Source organism: Aegilops tauschii, chromosome 6 (assembly GCF_002575655.3).
Source record: "Aegilops tauschii subsp. strangulata cultivar AL8/78 chromosome 6, Aet v6.0, whole genome shotgun sequence".
Lineage (NCBI taxonomy): Eukaryota > Viridiplantae > Streptophyta > Magnoliopsida > Poales > Poaceae > Aegilops > Aegilops tauschii.
In genome coordinates, this window is record NC_053040.3 from 86400700 (window position 1) to 86418032 (window position 17333).

Genomic DNA, 17333 nt, shown 5'->3' on the forward strand with positions numbered 1-17333 from the left:
GGGGAAAATGGTAGGGGCGATGGAGGTGGTTGCTCTCTTTATATGATGGGACGTTTCGGGCATGTCCATCGACACGTGCTACCCCACGACCGCGGTCTTGCATGCGCCCATGTATACACGGCCCCACTCGTCAGCTAACGGTCAAAGGCATTGACCCGACGGCAACGTCCGTTATAACCAGTTATGAGGGTTTCGGGCAAGGGAGTGGGGAAAAGTGAGCAAAAGTTAACAGAGTGGGGATGAATGAGTAGAGCTAAGGAACCAGGGGCACAGAAATAAAAATACCAAAAAAAGGCCAAAAAAAGAAATAAAAGGGACAATGCTACTGTCCTTTTTCCACACTTGTGCTTCAAAGTAGCACCATGATCTTCATGATAGAGAGTCTCTTATTTTGTCACTTTCATATACTAGTGGGAATTTTTCATTATAGAACTTAGCTTGTATATTCCAACAATGGGCTTCCTCAAATGCCCCAGGTCTTCGTGAGCAAGCAAGTTGGATGCACACCCACTTAGTTTCTTTTGTTGAGCTTTCATACATTTATAGCTCTAGTGCATCCGTTGCATGGCAATCCCTACTCCTTGCATTTACATCAATTGATGGGCATCTCCCTAGCCCGTTGATTAGCCGCATCAATGTGAGACTTTTTCCTTTTTTGTCTTCTCCACATAACCCCCATCATTATATTCTATTCCACCCATAGTGCTATGTCCATGGCTCACGCTCATGTATTGTGTGAAAGTTGAAAAAGTTTGAGAATACTAAAGTATGAAACAATTGCTTGGCTGAAACCGAGGTTGTGCATGATTTGGATATTTTGTGTGACGAAGATGGAAACATAGCCAAACTATATGATTTTGTAGGGATGAGCTTTCTTTGGCCATGTTATTTTGAGAAGACATAATTGCTTTAGTATGCTTGAAGTATTATTATTTTTATGTCAATATTAAACTTTTGTCTTGAATCTTTCAGATCTGAACATTCATGCCACAATAAAGAAAATTACATTGAAAATTATGTTAGGTAGCATTCCACATCAAAAATTCTGTTTTTATCATTTACCTACTCGAGGACGAGCAGGAATTAAGCTTGGGGATGCTTGATACGTCTCCAACGTATCTATAATTTTTTATTGTTCCATGTTATTATATTATTTGTTTTGGATGTTTAATGGGATTTATTATGCACTTTTATATTATTTTGGGACTAACCTACTAACCGGAGGCCCAGTGCAAATTGCTGTTTTTTGCCTATTTCAGTGTTTCGCAGAAAAGAAATATCAAACGGAATCCAAACGGAATGAAACCTTCGGGAGAATCGTTTTTGGAACAAACACAATCCAGGAGACTTGGAGTGGACGTCAAGGAAGCAACGAGGCGGCCACGAGGTAGGAGGGCGTGCCCAAGGGGGTAGGCGCGCCCCCCACCCTCGTGGGCCCCTCATGGCTCCACTGACCTACTTCCTTCGCCTATATATACTCTTATACCCCGAAAACATCCAGGAGCACCACGAAACCCTATTTCCACCGCCGCAACTTTCTGTACCCGTGAGATCCCATCTTGGGGCCTTTTCCGGCGCTCCGCCGGAGGGGGAATCGATCATGGAGGGCTTCTACATCAACACCATGGCCTCTCCAATGATGCGTGAGTAGTTACCACAAACCTTCGGGTCCATAGTTATTAGTTAGATGGCTTGTTCTCTCTCTTTGGATCTCAATACAAAGTTCTCCTCGATTCTCTTGGAGATTTATTCGATGTAATTCTTTTTGCGGTGCGTTTGTCGAGATCCGATGAATTGTGGGTTTATGATCAAGATTATCTATGAACAATATTTGATTCTCCTCTGAATTCTTATATGTATGATTTGATATCTTTGCAAGTCTCTTCGAATTATCAGTTTGGTTTGGCCTACTAGATTGATCTTTCTTGCAATGGGAGAAGTGCTTAGCTTTGGGTTCAATCTTGCGGTGTCCTTTCCCAGTGACAGCAGGGGCAGCAAGGCACGTATTGTATTGTTGCCATCGAGGATAAAACGATGGGGTTTATATCATATTGCTTGAGTTTATCCCTCTACATCATGTCATCTTTCTTAATGCGTTACTCTGTTCTTATGAACTTAATACTCTAGATGCATGCTGGATAGCGGTCGATGTGTGGAGTAATAGTAGTAGATGCGGAATCGTTTCGGTCTACTTGTCACGGACGTGATGCCTATATACATGATCATGCCTAGATATTCTCATAACTACGCGCTTTTCTATCAATTGCTCGACAGTAATTTGTTCACCCACCGTAGAATTTGCTATCTTGAGAGAAGCTACTAGTGAAACCTATGGCTCCCGGGTCTATTTTCTATCATATTAGTCTCCCGTCAACAAGCAATTTCTGGCACCATTTATTTTGCAATTTTTACGTTCCAATCTATATCATTAAAATACCAAAAATATTTATCTCATATCTCACTTTTGCAAGTGGCCGTGAAGGGATTGACAACCCCTTTATCGCGTTGGTTGCAAGGTTCTTATTTGTTTGTGCAGGTACGAGGGATTTGCGTGTAGTCTCCTACTGGATTGATAACTTGGTTCTCAAAAACTGAGGGAAATACTTACGCTACTTTGTTGCATCACCCTTTCCCCTTCAAGGGAAAACCAATGCATGCTCAAGAGGTAGCATATACCTAGTTCAATCTCGTTACCGGCAAGTCTCTTTACTCGTTCCGTAATGCATCATCCCGTAACTAACTCATTAGTCACATTGCTTGCAATGCTTATAGTGATGTGCATTACCGAGAGGGCCCAGAGATACCTCTCCGATACACGGAGTGACAAATCCTAATCTTGATCTATGCCAACCCAACAAACACCTTCGGAGACACCTATAGAGCATCTTTATAATCACCCAGTTACGTTGTGATGTTTGATAGCACACAAGGTGTTCCTCCGGTATTCGGGAGTTGCACAATCTCATAGTCGGAGGAATATGTATAAGTCAAGAAGAAAGCAATAGCAATAAAACTTAACGATCATTATGCTAAGCTAACGGATGGGTCTTGTCCATCACATCATTCTCCTAATGATGTGATCCCCTTCATCAAATGACAACACATGTCTATGGTTAGGAAACTTAACCATCTTTGATTAACGAGCTAGTCTAGTAGAGGCTTACTAGGGATACAGTGTTTCGTCTATGTATCCACACATGTATCAAGTTTCCGGTTAATACAATTCTAGCATGAATAATAAACATTTATCATGATATAAGGAAATATAAATAACAACTTTATTATTGCCTCTAGGGCATATTTCTTTCAGTCTCCCACTTGCACTAGAGTCAATAATATACTAGTTCACATCGCCATGTGATTTAACACCAATAGTTCACATCACCATGTGATTAACACCCATATTTCACATCGCCATGTATAATATAAATTACAAATCATAGAAGTTATACCATTTAAAAGCAGAACATTCAAAATTTCTAATAGTATACTTTTTGTAGTAAACAACTGGTATTATGCTGATGGATGTGGTTAGGTCTCAGTCGACTAAGACTTAACCAAGTCTCAGTCAAGTGATATAGTATAAGAAGAAGAAAAGAAAAACTGAAAAGAAAATTTGGATAAGAGTCTCCATGCAAGATCAAAGGAATATAACGCCAACTCCAGCGCGCGACCCCATCCCGTCCGGCCCCGTCCAGTTGGGGCAAAACGTACAGACCCCACGACCCAACATGTGACGGTCTGGACCCATCTTGTCTGTTTTGTGTCCAGCCCGACCCATCTCGAGCGCAAACATGCGCCCGGTTTGGGTCCAGGCGGACAGCAAACGGACACGCCGCTCGCCCGCATCGGGGCCGCGTGGCAGGCGGCCACCTACCTCCGACCGCCCAACATAAATGCGCACGCGTGGTCGGGCCCACCTGTCATTTGCCCAGGCGCGCGGTAGGCATCCTTCTTAAATGGGAAGCCGTGGACCGGTCGTAGTCCATGCTCCCACTCTAGTCGCTGCGGCCTCCTCGAAACCCGACACCCAAACCCTAGCTCTCCCTTCCCCTCTCTCGAGCTCGCCGGCCTCCGACAGCCATGGTGTGGTGGAGCACCGGCCACAAGGGGCGCACGACCACGAGGCCGGTTCGTCCTCAGGTCGCTGTCGCCGTGGCGTCAAAGCAGAGCCCGCATCACCCCCACGGAGGGCCCCCACGCCTCCCCATTCAGCATCGCCCCTGCGGCCGCCGGCGAGCATGACCGACACTACATCCATGCGGATATTTGCCGCCGTTATTGGGAGACCAGGACGCCGCTCCCCTGGAGCGACGTTCACCTGCCCAATAACTGGCACCTGTCCGCGGATCGGATGCCGATCCGCCGGTCCCGATGAGCGGCCGTGCCCGCCGCGAGGAGATCGAACGCCGTCGCCGCCTCCTGCCTAACGACCTGTACTACGACGCCAGGTGCGCCGTCGACTCCCTCCTGTGGGACACATGGTTTCGGGACGAGCACGATGTGCGGCGCGCGGCCTTCTTTGCCGGCACCTCATCGAGGCCGTGGCGGCCATGTACAGAGCGTCGCGCGCGTGCTCCGAGCCCTCCCCAGGTGCGCAGCATCACGCCGACGCCGTCGCCTTCGCCCTCTCCGTCACCACCACCACCTCCTTGCATGACAGAGGAGGAGGAGGCCCGGTTCCTTCAACGTTTCATGGAAGACTCCATGAACACGCACGATGAGCGCCAATGGGAGGGCCTGGACACCATGATTGCCCTCTCTGCGGCCGGAGACGTGGCCGTGCTGGAGCTGGAGATGAGGGAGGAGGTGCTGGAGGAATAGCCCGTCGCCGCGTTCCACCCGGGCCTGGTGGGCCAGCGGTGGAGCTGGTCGTGTACGGCCACGGACATGGCCGACGTCGTGGGGGCCGTGAACTGGTGCCCTACGCCGCCACGGTCACCGGAGCGCGAGACGTCGCCACAGGGTGAGGTGGTGCAGGCGCCTCCCACCTTCTAGGAGCCTCCCGCCTTCCAGGGACCGGCCCACCTCTGGACGCAGCCGCCCTTCATCGACCTCACTGGCGACGAGGACGACAATGGCGATGCGTGAGTAGACGGCGACGGGCACGGCAGCAACGCGCGGGCGACGCTTTTCTTTTGTTTTTTTATGTTAATTATGTTTATGTTAGGAACTGTGGAACAGGGCCGTTCTGGGGCCGTAAAGACTGTTTAATTATGTTTTTATGTTTGCGTTTATTTTAATTTTTTGATTTATTTTTTAGTTTTTGCGCCTTTTTTATATCACGTTCACCCTGGATATGATATGGGGTGCGGCCGTGCGTTGGGCGCACCGACACGGCAACGGCCCCAAGGGGGCATGGGCGACCGCTTTGTCGCCCCAAACGGACAAAAACAGGTCAAAACGGACGTTCGTTTGAGGTCGTGCGCTGGAGTTGGCCTAAAATCGACTAAGACATAATAAAGTCTCAGTTGAATGAGACTTATCAAAACTGTATGCTGGTAGATCATTGATCTAGGAACATGTGTGGACCAAATAAACCGGAAAGCAGGTAGCAGACAACCCAGCCCATGCTCCAATGATCCAATCCATCCCATCAACCAAGGCCAAGAGGACGATCCGTTTTCTGCGTTACATATCTCGGCAGTAAAACTAGACGAGCCCATGGACCAAGCACGAAAACATGCCCCAAATTGTTCCTTCTTCACTTTGCCTCCGGCACGCAACCAAGAATCTACACCGGCTTCCATTAGATATGCAAAGTTACTCCCATCTCCGATCAAGTTCATGTGTACCTCCCATTGATTGCTTGACCCCGGGGCATTCTCCGGTTGGTGCAAGTTACTGTAAAAGATTAGGCACCGGTGGTGAACAAACCCGAAATCTGTCTCGGTCGTCGAGTAACTATCTGCACCAGCAAAGGAAAAAGGTCGCCCGCAAAACAAAAGTAAAGGGAAAAGGTGCATGAGGAAGAAGATCGAGTCTATTTGTGGCGGGCGATGCTAGCTCCACCAACGACGGCGACGCGCGCGCGATACACATAAGAATCGTTGGTGAATCACGGTCCCGGCGTGGGGCGCCACCGGTCGATGTCGAGGCCACTGGTGACCACCGGTTGTCAGTGACGTTCACACGAAGCGTGCCACCTGCCACTGCCTGCTGGCATCCTTCTCCTTGTCGTTTTTGCTCTCGAGACGAGAAGATGGGATTGAGTCCAAGCACAGATCAACCAGTCCACGGACGAAAGCGAAACAAAGCAAAACCAAACCAAACCAAACCCTTGTACGTCACCCGAGAGAAAACCCTGTGCGTCATTCCTTCCGTCTCTATGGCAGAATTCTTCCGTGTTAGGACCGTCGTAGATCTAGTCTGCCACTGGCACATGCGTCAAACCAGGCGGCTTACTGTGATGTGGGGCCATGGCAGGACGCAGTCATGGAGCCACCTGCCATGGGTACCAGTACCACGGGTAGGTAAAGCAATAATGTCAATTTCTCCCCAAGAATACCAGGACTAGCTTTAGTATAAGCGTTTTAACTTTGCACTAATTTTAGTATAAAATTATACTAAAATTAAGATACTTATTATGAGACGGAGGGAGCATCAAGCAGGCAGTACAGACATCCTGAAAACAAAATACATGAAGTTCCCTGGGGTCAATCGTCTTCATACACATCGCCGCTACTTCGTCTCCATCGCAGACAGTCGTCGCTGATCTGGAACAGGAAGTCGTCAATGGCGTGAACCTACCGAACTATTGCCCTGAAAAACAAACCTTCGTTGCTGGAAGATCCACAGATTCAAGATCTAAACCTAGGAAAATAATAACACACCATGCCGGCATCGAAGGTTGCACCAACGGGATGAGGAGGAGGACGGAGGACCAAACTGCAACGAGAAGCCGCCGCCGCCGCCACTATGCCGGCCAACCCTAACCTCACTAGCCATGCATGAGTCTACCCAACGACACAATGATCTCGAGGTTACCGATGTCGTCAGAATGGAGAAAGGCTCAAGGAAAATGTATTCGCCACATCAATGAAGTCGCCACCTAACAAAGCGTTGTGGTGTAACCCGATTAAAAAAACCTCAAAATGGGAACTAGGGTTTAGAGATGAGAGAGATGTGATCATAACGCGATTGAACATAGGTGTATTTGCCTTTTATGTACTGCTTTAAAATGACATAAATCTACCGTCAAATGGGTAGGTAGAGACTCGCGTCAAACTGCAAAAGCTAGCACGAGCAGTTGCAACCACCGTTGAGGCGACCTGTGAGGTGCACGGACAGGAATTCTCAGTCAACACACGGTATCTTGTACCACTACATACAAGGACTGGGCGGCTTTGACTTAACGTGACCAACACTGGTGCCCCACCTCCGGAATAAATTTTTCTTTTTTCAACAGGGATATGTTCCGAAGGATCTAAAAAACTTCATTAAAATATACTCCCTGTGTCTCAAAAATATTTTGAGACCGAGGGAGTACATGTTACAACACCCAACTCATACAAGGACTTGCATGCAAAGAAATTAACACCTAATTAAGTCCGTGACTTTTATAAAAAACCCAAAGTGACAGATAGAATTACAATCACGTTCAAAACAGATTCTATCCGGGATGAGTCTCACCGTCACCCTGGAGGAGCCACCTGGGGCATCCTGAACGTCACAGCCACGACGCCACACTATGAACTCCGAGTAGAACCTGCAAATGCCTCCCTTAAAACACACATGCTAGGAGGAAGAAAGAGATGGATGCCCTTCAGCCAGAAGATGCAGGACACCGAAGACCAGCAGCCAACAAGCGTCATAGCTTCGCCAAAACGACCACCACTCCTGATGTGCTTTGAAACCATCTACAAAATGCACACCCCCCTCCATCTTCGACTCATTGTCTACCTCCATGACAGCACGGAGCAATGAGAGAAGGGGTTGAGTCCTTGAGTACAGGGTGTACATCACGCTTATTGAGAGATGTGTCGATGATGATCTTCCAGGTAGCAACTGGCACCAAGCCACTGCCACCAGCAAAATCGCGGCCTCTAGCCACCAAGCGCTGCTCGCTCGCGTCGGTGGCACGCTTCCCATCGGCTTCTCGCCAGACTCCCTAAAGGAAAGACAAGCCCTACAACTACTGTACACACGAGAGCACCAAGCGCCTCCCCCATCTCTACTCCGGCCTTCAGCACCAACGCAAAAGATCCAGGCTTGGGTCGACCCGAGGATTTTGGAGACGACGACTCTCAACAGTGGTAGTTTCGACAGAAAGCGACTCGTTGGAACAAGTTTTGTGAACTCATCCAAATCCATACGCGTACGACCACGGAACTGAAAGTGAAAAGTGTTAGACAATAGGCTTGAGTTGTAACATGACAATGTCACGATTGTAATTGTGTGTGTGTGTCATATCTTGTAAACCAAGGCAGGAGGTTAGAGGCGAGCCCAATCCCTTGTAGATATCTTGTATAGCTTGGATCAGGGGCCAAGCCCAAAACCACCTGTCGATCTTGTATCATGTTGATTATATAAGCACGCACGCGTCCCTGCCAGCAGGCATACGCTTCACACCAAAACCTCTTGGTTTTTACATGGTAATCAGAGCCTACCTCGGATTCATCCATGGCGAGCTCATCCGCAAATACGTTCCCTTCATCTCCTTTTGCACACATCGCCACAGAGAAGCTCTCGAGAGGGAACGAAGCCCTCTGGTGCGCCACTGTCCTCTCTGCCATCAGGGGGGCGCAGATGGCGGGCTTCCTCAATCCGGAGCAGGTGGTGCCGCCCATGACGATCGAGGTCACTAGCGACGACGGGAAGACCAAGTCAAATGCCCCCAACCCTGAGTTCGGCATCTGGTACGCTCGTGATCAGCAGGTCTTCTCCTACCTGCTGACTACGCTGCCACGTGAGATGGCCATCCAAGTGGCGACTTGCCACTCCGCAACAAAGTTGTGGAACACCGTGCAAGGGATGCTCACCTCGCATACCCGAGCGCGGTCTGTCAACGTCAAGATTGCACTGGCGAATCTTCAGAAGGGCAACTCCACCATTACAGAGTACGTTGGTAAGATCAGAACCCTTTGTGATGAGTTGGTTGCCTCAGGAAAAAAGGTGGACGAAGAAGATGTGGTCTCGCACATTCTTGCCGGGCTGGAGGAAGAATTCGATCCTGTGATGTCTGCCATGTGCTCACGGGTCGAACCTGTGACTGTCCCGGAGCTGTACTCACAGCTTCTGAGCTTCGAGACGCGTATGAATCTTCACGGGGGAGCCTCTCAGTCCTCCGCCAATGCTGCATCACGCGGGCGCTTCAACAACTCCAACAGCAAGCAGAACGGCAACGGCGGCGGCGGTGGTGACCGCGGTCGCGTCTTCAACAACAAACAAGGTGGCGGCGGTGGTGACCGCGGCCGGAACTTCAACAACAAGCCCAACGGCGGTGGCGGCCGTGGCAACCCAGGAGGAAACGGCAGCGGCTTCAACAACAATTTCGCCGCCAAACCAACGTGCCAGATCTGTGGCAAAGTTGGGCACATGGCGTGGAAGTGCTGGAAGCGCTACGACTCCTCCTACCAGGGAGGGGAAGAGCGCTCGGCGAACATTGCTGCTCCTCAATATGGGATAGATACTAACTGGTATATGGACAGTGGTGCAACTGACCATATCACCGGTGACTTGGAGAAGCTCACAGTCCGAGAGAGGTACACCGGCGATGAGCATATTCACACCACCAACGGATCAGGTATGGCAATTAATCATATTGGTCATACAACTATCTCTACCCCAGATCGTGGTCTTCACCTAAATGATGTTCTTCATGTTCCGGAGGCCACTAAAAGTTTGATCTCAGCAAGTAAACTTGCCATTGATAATGACACTTTCGTTGAAATTCACCCTCATTTTTTTCTTGTCAAGGATCTGGAAACAAAGAGGGTTCTACTTCACGGCAGGGGTAAGACAGGTCCCTATCCCATCAAACACATTGGGAGAAACGTCAAGAAGCAAGTGCTAAGTGTCACCAAACCATCTTCGGATTGGTGGCACCGACGTTTAGGTCACCCATCTTCCACTGTTGTTAGTAAGATCATTAGTCAGAATAGAAAGAAATATTGTGTGAGTTTTATAGATGATTTCAGTAAATTCACATGGATCTACCTTATCAAACATAAGTCTGAAGTTTTCTAAAAATTTCATGACTTCCAAAATCTTGTTGAAAGACAATTTGATCGAAAAATCTTAGCTCTCCAAACAGATTGGGGAGGGGAGTACGAAAAGTTGAATTCCTTTTTCACCAAAATAGGAATTTCTCACCATGTTTCCTGTCCCCATGCTCATCAGCAAAACGGGCCAGCTGAACGTAAACATCGTCACATCGTTGAAGTTGGTCTATCTTTACTTGCTCAAGCCTCCATGCCCTTAAAATTTTGGGATGAGGCCTTCATTGCTGCTACCTATTTAATTAATAGGATGCCAAGCAAAGTCATAAGCTTTGAGACTCCCCTCACTAGGTTATTCGGTGAAACACCAAATTATTCCTCTCTGCGCATATTTGGTTGTGCATGTTGGCCGAATCTAAGACCCTACAATATGTTGGGGAACGTAGCGGAAATTCAAAATTTTCTACGCTTCACCAAGATCAATCTATGGAGTAATCTAGCAACGAGAGGAAGGGGAGTGCATCTACATACCCTTGTAGATCGCGATGCGGAAGCGTTGCAAGAACGCGGATGAAGGAGTCGTACTCGTAGCGATTCAGATCGCGGTTGATTCCGATCTAAGCACCGAAGAACGGTGCCTCCGCGTTCAACACATGTGCAGCCCGGTGACGTCTCCCACGCCTTGATCCAGCAAGGAGAGAGGGAGAGGTTGGGGAAGACTCCGTCCAGCAGCACCACAACGACATGGTGGTGATGGAGGAGCGTGGCAATCCCGCAGGGCTTCGCCAAGCACCGCGGGAGAGGAGGAGGAGGGAGAGGGGTAGGGCTGCGCCGAAAGAGAGACGTTCTCATGTCTTGGGCAGCCCCAAACCTCAACTATATATAGGGGGGGAGGGGGCTGCGCCCCCTCTAGGGTTCCCACCCCAAGGGGAGGCGGCCAGCCCTAGATCCCATCTAAGGGGGGCGGCCAAGGGGAGGAGAGGGGGGCGCCACTAGGGTGGGCCTTAAGGCCCATCTGGACCTAGGGTTTGCCCCCTCCCACTCTCCCATGCGCTTGGGCCTTGGTGGGGGGCGCACCAGCCCACCTGGGGCTGGTCCCCTCCCACACTTGGCCCACGCAGCCTTCTGGGGCTGGTGGCCCCACTTGGTGGACCCCCGGGACCCTCCCGGTGGTCCCGGTACATTACCGATATCACCCGAAACTTTTCCGGTGACCAAAACAGGACTTCCCATATATAAATCTTTACCTCCGGACCATTCCGGAACTCCTCGTGACGTCCGGGATCTCATCCGGGACTCCGAACAACATTCGGTAACCACGTACATACTTTCCCTATAACCCTAGCGTCATCGAACCTTAAGTGTGTAGACCCTACGGGTTCGGGAACCATGCAGACATGACCGAGACGTTCTCCGGTCAATAACCAACAGCGGGATCTGGATACCCATGTTGGCTCCCACATGTTCCACGATGATCTCATCGGATGAACCACGATGTCGGGGATTCAATCAATCCCGTATGCAATTCCCTTTGTCCATCGATATGTTACTTGCCCGAGATTCGATCGTCGGTATCCCGATACCTTGTTCAATCTCGTTACCGGCAAGTCTCTTTACTCGTTCCGTAACTCACATCATCCCGTGATCAACTCCTTGGTCACATTGTGCACATTATGATGATGTCCTACCGAGTGGGCCCAGAGATACCTCTCCGTTTACACAGAGTGACAAATCCCAGTCTCGATTCGTGCCAACCCAACAGACACTTTCGGAGATACCTGTAGTGCACCTTTATAGCCACCCAGTTATGTTGTGACGTTTGGTACACCCAAAGCATTCCTACGGTATCCGGGAGTTGCACAATCTCATGGTCTAAGGAAGTGATACTTGACATTAGAAAAGCTTTGAGCAAACGAACTACACGATCTTGTGCTAGGCTTAGGATTGGGTCTTGTCCATCACATCATTCTCCTAATGATGTGATCCCGTTATCAACGACATCCAATGTCCATGGTCAAGAAACCGTAACCATCCATTGATCAACGAGCTAGTCAACTAGAGGCTTACTAGGGACATGGTGTTGTCTATGTATCCACACATGTATCTGAGTTTCCTATCAATACAATTCTAGCATGGATAATAAACGATTATCATGAACAAGGAAATATAATAATAACCTATTTATTATTGCCTCTAGGGCATATTTCCAACAGTCTCCCACTTGCACTAGAGTCAATAATCTAGTTCACATCACCATGTGATTAACACTGACAGGTCACATCACCATGTGACCAACATCCAAAGAGTTTACTAGAGTCAACAATCTAGTTCACATCACTATGTGATTAACACTCAATGAGTTCTGGTTTGATCATGTTATGCTTGTGAGAGAGGTTATTAGTCAACGGGTCTGAACCTTTCAGATCCGTGTGTGCTTTACGAATATCTATGTCATCTTGTGGATGCTACCACGCGCTACTTGGAGCCATTTCAAGTAATTGCTCTACTATACGAATCCGGTTTACTACTCAGAGTCATCCGGATTAGTGTCAAAGTTCGCATCGACGTAACCCTTTACGACGAACTCCTTTTCACCTCCATAATCGAGAAAATCCTTAGTCCACTGGATACTAAGGATAAGTTCGACCGCTGTCATGTGATCCATTCCCGGATCACTATTGTACCCCTTGACCAACTCATGGCAAGGCACACTTCATGTGCGGTACACAGCATAGCATACTGTAGAGCCTACGTCTGAAGCATAGGGGACGACCTTCGTCCTTTCTCTCTCTTCTGTTGTGGTCAGGTCTTGAGTCTTATTCAATACTCACACCTTGTAACACAGCCAAGAACTCCTTCTTTGCTGATCTATTTTGAACTCTTTCAAAATCATGTCAAGGTGTGCATTCTTTGAAAGTATCATCGGGCGTTTTGATCTATCTCTATAGATCTTGATGCCCAATATGTAAGCAGCTTTATCCAGGTCTTCCTTTGAAAAACTCCTTTCAAACAACCCTTTATGCTTTCCAGAAATATTACATCATTTCGGATCAACAATATGTCATTCACATATACTTATCAGAAATGTTGTAGCGCTCCCACTCACTTTATTGTAAATACAAGTTTCTAACAAACTTTGTATAAACCCAAAAGCTTTTATCACTCCGTCAAAGCGTATATTCTGACTCCGAGATGCTTGCTCTAGTCCATGGAAGGATCGCTGGAGCTAGCATACCTTTTAGCATCCTTAGGATCGGCAAAACCTTTCTGATTGTATCACATACAACCTTTCCTTACGAAAACTGGTAAGGAAACTTGTTTTGACATCCATCTGCCAGATTTCATAAATGCAGCTAATGCTAACATGATTCCGACGGACTTAAGCATCGCTACGGATGAGAAAATCTCATCGTAGTCAACTCCTTGAACTTGTGAAAATACTCTTTGCCACAAGTCGAGCTTCATAGACGGCAACCTTACCGTCCACGTTCATCTTCTTCTTAAAGATCCATTTATCTCGGAATTCATGGCTTCTAACCATTTGTCGGAATATGGGCCCACCATCGCTTCTCCATAGCTCATAGGTTCATCTTTGTCCACCAACATGACTTCCAAGACAGGATCACGTACTACTCTGAAGTATTACGCATCCTCGTCGTCCTACGAGGTTTGGTAGTGACTTGATCCGAAGTTTCATGATCACCATCATAAGCTTCCACTTCAATTGGTGTAGGTGCCACAGGAACAACTTCCTGTGCCCTGCTACACACTAGTTGAAGTGACGGTTCAATAACCTTATCAAGTCTCCACCATCCTCCCACTCAATTCTTTCGAGAGAAACTTTTCCTCGAGAAAGGACCCGTTTCTAGAAGCTATTACTTTTGCTTCCAGATCTAAAATAGGAGGTATACCCAACTGTTTTGGGTTTTCTATGAAGATGCATTTATCCGCTTTGGGTTCGAGCTTATCAGCCTGAAACTTTTTCACATAAGCATCGCAGCCCCAAACTTTTAAGAAACGACAACTTAGGTTTCTCTAAACGGTGTCGTCTCAACGGAATTGCGTGGTGCCCCTTTTAAAGTGAATGCGGTTGTCTCTAATGCCTAACCCATAAACGATAGTGGTAATTCGATAAGAGACATCATGGTATGCACCATATCCAATAGGGTGCAGTTATGATGTTCGGACACACCATCACACTGTGGTGTTCCAGGCGGTATTAATTGTGAAACACTTTCCACAATATCTTAATTGTGTGCCAAACTCGTAACTCAGATACTCATCTCTATGATCATATCACAGACATTTTATCCTCTTGTCACGACGATCTTCAACTTCACTCTGAAATTACTTGAACCTTTCAATAATTCAGACTTGTGTTTCATCAAGTAAATACACTCAGCATCTACTCAAATCATCTGTGAAGTAAGAACATAACGATATCCACTGCATGCCTCAGCACTCATTGGACTGCATACATCAAAATGTATTACTTCCAATAAGTTGCTCTCTTGTTCCATATTACTGAAAACGAGGCCTTTCAGTCATCTTGCCCATGTGGTATGATTTGCATGTCTCAAGTGATTCAAAATCAAGTGAGTCCAAACGATCCATCTGCATGGAGTTTCTTCATGCATATATACCAATAGACATGGTTCGCATGTCTCAATCTTTTCAAAAACAACTGAGTCCAAAGATCCATCTACATGGAGCTTCTTCATGCGTTCTATACCAATATGACTCAAATGGCAGTGCCACAAGTATGTGGAACTATCATTACTATTTTATATCTTTTGGCACGAACATGTGTATCACTACGATCGAGATTCATTTTAGGTGCAAGACCATTGAAGGTATTATTCAAATAAATAGAGTAACCATTATTCTCCTTAAATGAGTAACCGTATTGCGATAAACATAATCCAATCATGCTCAACGCAAACACCAAATCTCGATGGTAGAGGCAGCACGCGATGCTTGATCACATCAACCTTGGAAACACTTCCAACACATATCGTCATCTCACCTTTAGCCAGTCTCCATTTATTCCGCAGCTTTTAATTCGAGTTACTAACACTTAGCAACCGAACCGGTATCCAATACCCTGGTGCTGCTAGGAGTACTAGTAAAGTACACATTCATATAAAGTATATCCAATATACTTCTGTCGACCTTGCCCGCCTTCTCATCTACCAAGTATCTAGGGTAGTACTGCTTCAGTGACCGTTCCCCTCATTACAGAAGCACTAAGTCTCGGGTTTGGGTTCAACCTTGGGATTCTTCACTAGAGTAGCAAGCGATTTGCTGTTTCATGAAGTATCCCTTTTTGCCCTTGCCCTTCTAGAAACTAGTGGTTTTACTAACCATCAACAATTGATGCTAATTCTTGATTTATACTTTCGCGGTGTCAAACATTGCGAATAGCTCAAGGATCATCATAACTATCCCTGATATGTTATAGTTCATCACGAAGCTCTACTAGCTTGGTGGCAGTGACTATGGAGAACCATCACTATCTCATCTGGGAGATTAACTCCCACTCGATTCAAGCGATTGTGGTACTCAGACAATCTCAGCACATGCTCAACGATTGAGCTTTTCTCCCTTAGTTTGCAGGCTTAAGAAGCTTGTCAGAGGTCTCATACCTCTTGACGTGGGCACTAGTCCGAAATCCCAATTTCAGTCTTCGGAACATCTCATATGTTCTGCGACGTTTCAAAAAACCGTCTTTGGTGCCTCAATTCTAAACCGTTAGCATTATTCACTGAACTATCACGTAGTCATCAAAAACGTGTATGTCAGATGTTTCGCAACATCTACAGACGACGCTGACGTTCAGCACACCGAGCGGTGCATTAAGGACATAAGCCTTCTGTGCAGCAATGAGGACAATCCTCAGTTTACGGACCCAGTCCGCATAATTGCTACTACCAACTTTCAACTAAATTTTCTCTAGGAACATATCTTAACCAGTAGAACTAAAGCGCAAGCTATGACATAATTTGCAAAGACCTTTTTGACTATGTTCATGATAATGAAGTTCATCTGATTATGAATGAACTCCCACTATGATAGACATCCCTCTAGTCATCTAAGTGATACATGATCCGAGTCAAACTAGGCCGTGTTCGATCATCACGTGAGACGGACTAGTCATCATCGGTGAACATCTCCATGTTGATCGTATCTTCTATACGACTCATGCTCGACCTTTCGGTCTCTTGTGTTCCGAGGCCATGTCTGTACATGCTAGGCTCGTCAAGTCAACCTAAGTGTTTTGCATGTGTTCCGAGGCCATGTCTGTACATGCTAGGCTCGTCAACACCCGTTGTATTCGAACGTTAGAATCTATCACACCCGATCATCACGTGGTGCTTCGAAACAACGAACCTTCGCAACGGTGCACGGTTAGGGGGAACACGTCTCTTGAAATTTTTAGTGAGGGATCATCTTATTTATGCTATCGTCGTTCTAAGCAAATAAGATGTAAAAATGATAAACATCACATGCAATCAAATAGTGACATGATATGGCCAATATCATTTTGCTCCTTTGATCTCCATCTTCGGGGCACCATGATCATCTTTGTCACCGGCATGACACCATGATCTCCATCATCATTATCTCCATCATTGTGTCTTCATGAAGTTGTCACGCCAACGATTACTTCTACTTCTATGGCTAACGCGCTTAGCAATAAAGTAAAGTAATTTACATGGCGTTTATTCAATGACACGCAGGTCATACAAAAAAATAAAGACAACTCCTATGGCTCCTGCCGGTTGTCATACTCATCGACATGCAAGTCGTGATTCCTATTACAAGAATATGATCAATCTCATACATCACATATATCATTCATCACATCTTCTGGCCATATCACATCACATAGCACATGCTGCAAAAACAAGTTAGACGTCCTCTAATTGTTGTTGCAAGTTTTTACGTGGCTTGTATAGATTTCTAGCAAGAACGTTTCTTACCTACGTAAAACCACAACGTGATATGCCAATTTCTATTTACCCTTCATAAGGACCCTTTTCATCGAATCCGTTCCGACTAAAGTGGGAGAGACACACACCCGCTAGCCACCTTATGCAACTAGTGCATGTCAGTAGGTGGAACCTGTCTCACGTAAGCGTACGTGTAAGGTCGGTCCGGGCCGCTTCATCC

The 17333-nt window shown here is 47.0% G+C and overlaps 1 non-coding gene across 1 annotated transcript; it reads left to right on the forward strand.

Moving 5' to 3' along the window:
• The first annotated feature begins 9111 nt into the window (after positions 1-9111).
• Positions 9112-9250, forward strand: LOC120967623 (small nucleolar RNA Z247). Its single transcript, XR_005761349.1, has one exon. It is a non-coding gene; the product is annotated as a small nucleolar RNA Z247 (small nucleolar RNA).
• Positions 9251-17333: the final 8083 nt, after the last annotated feature.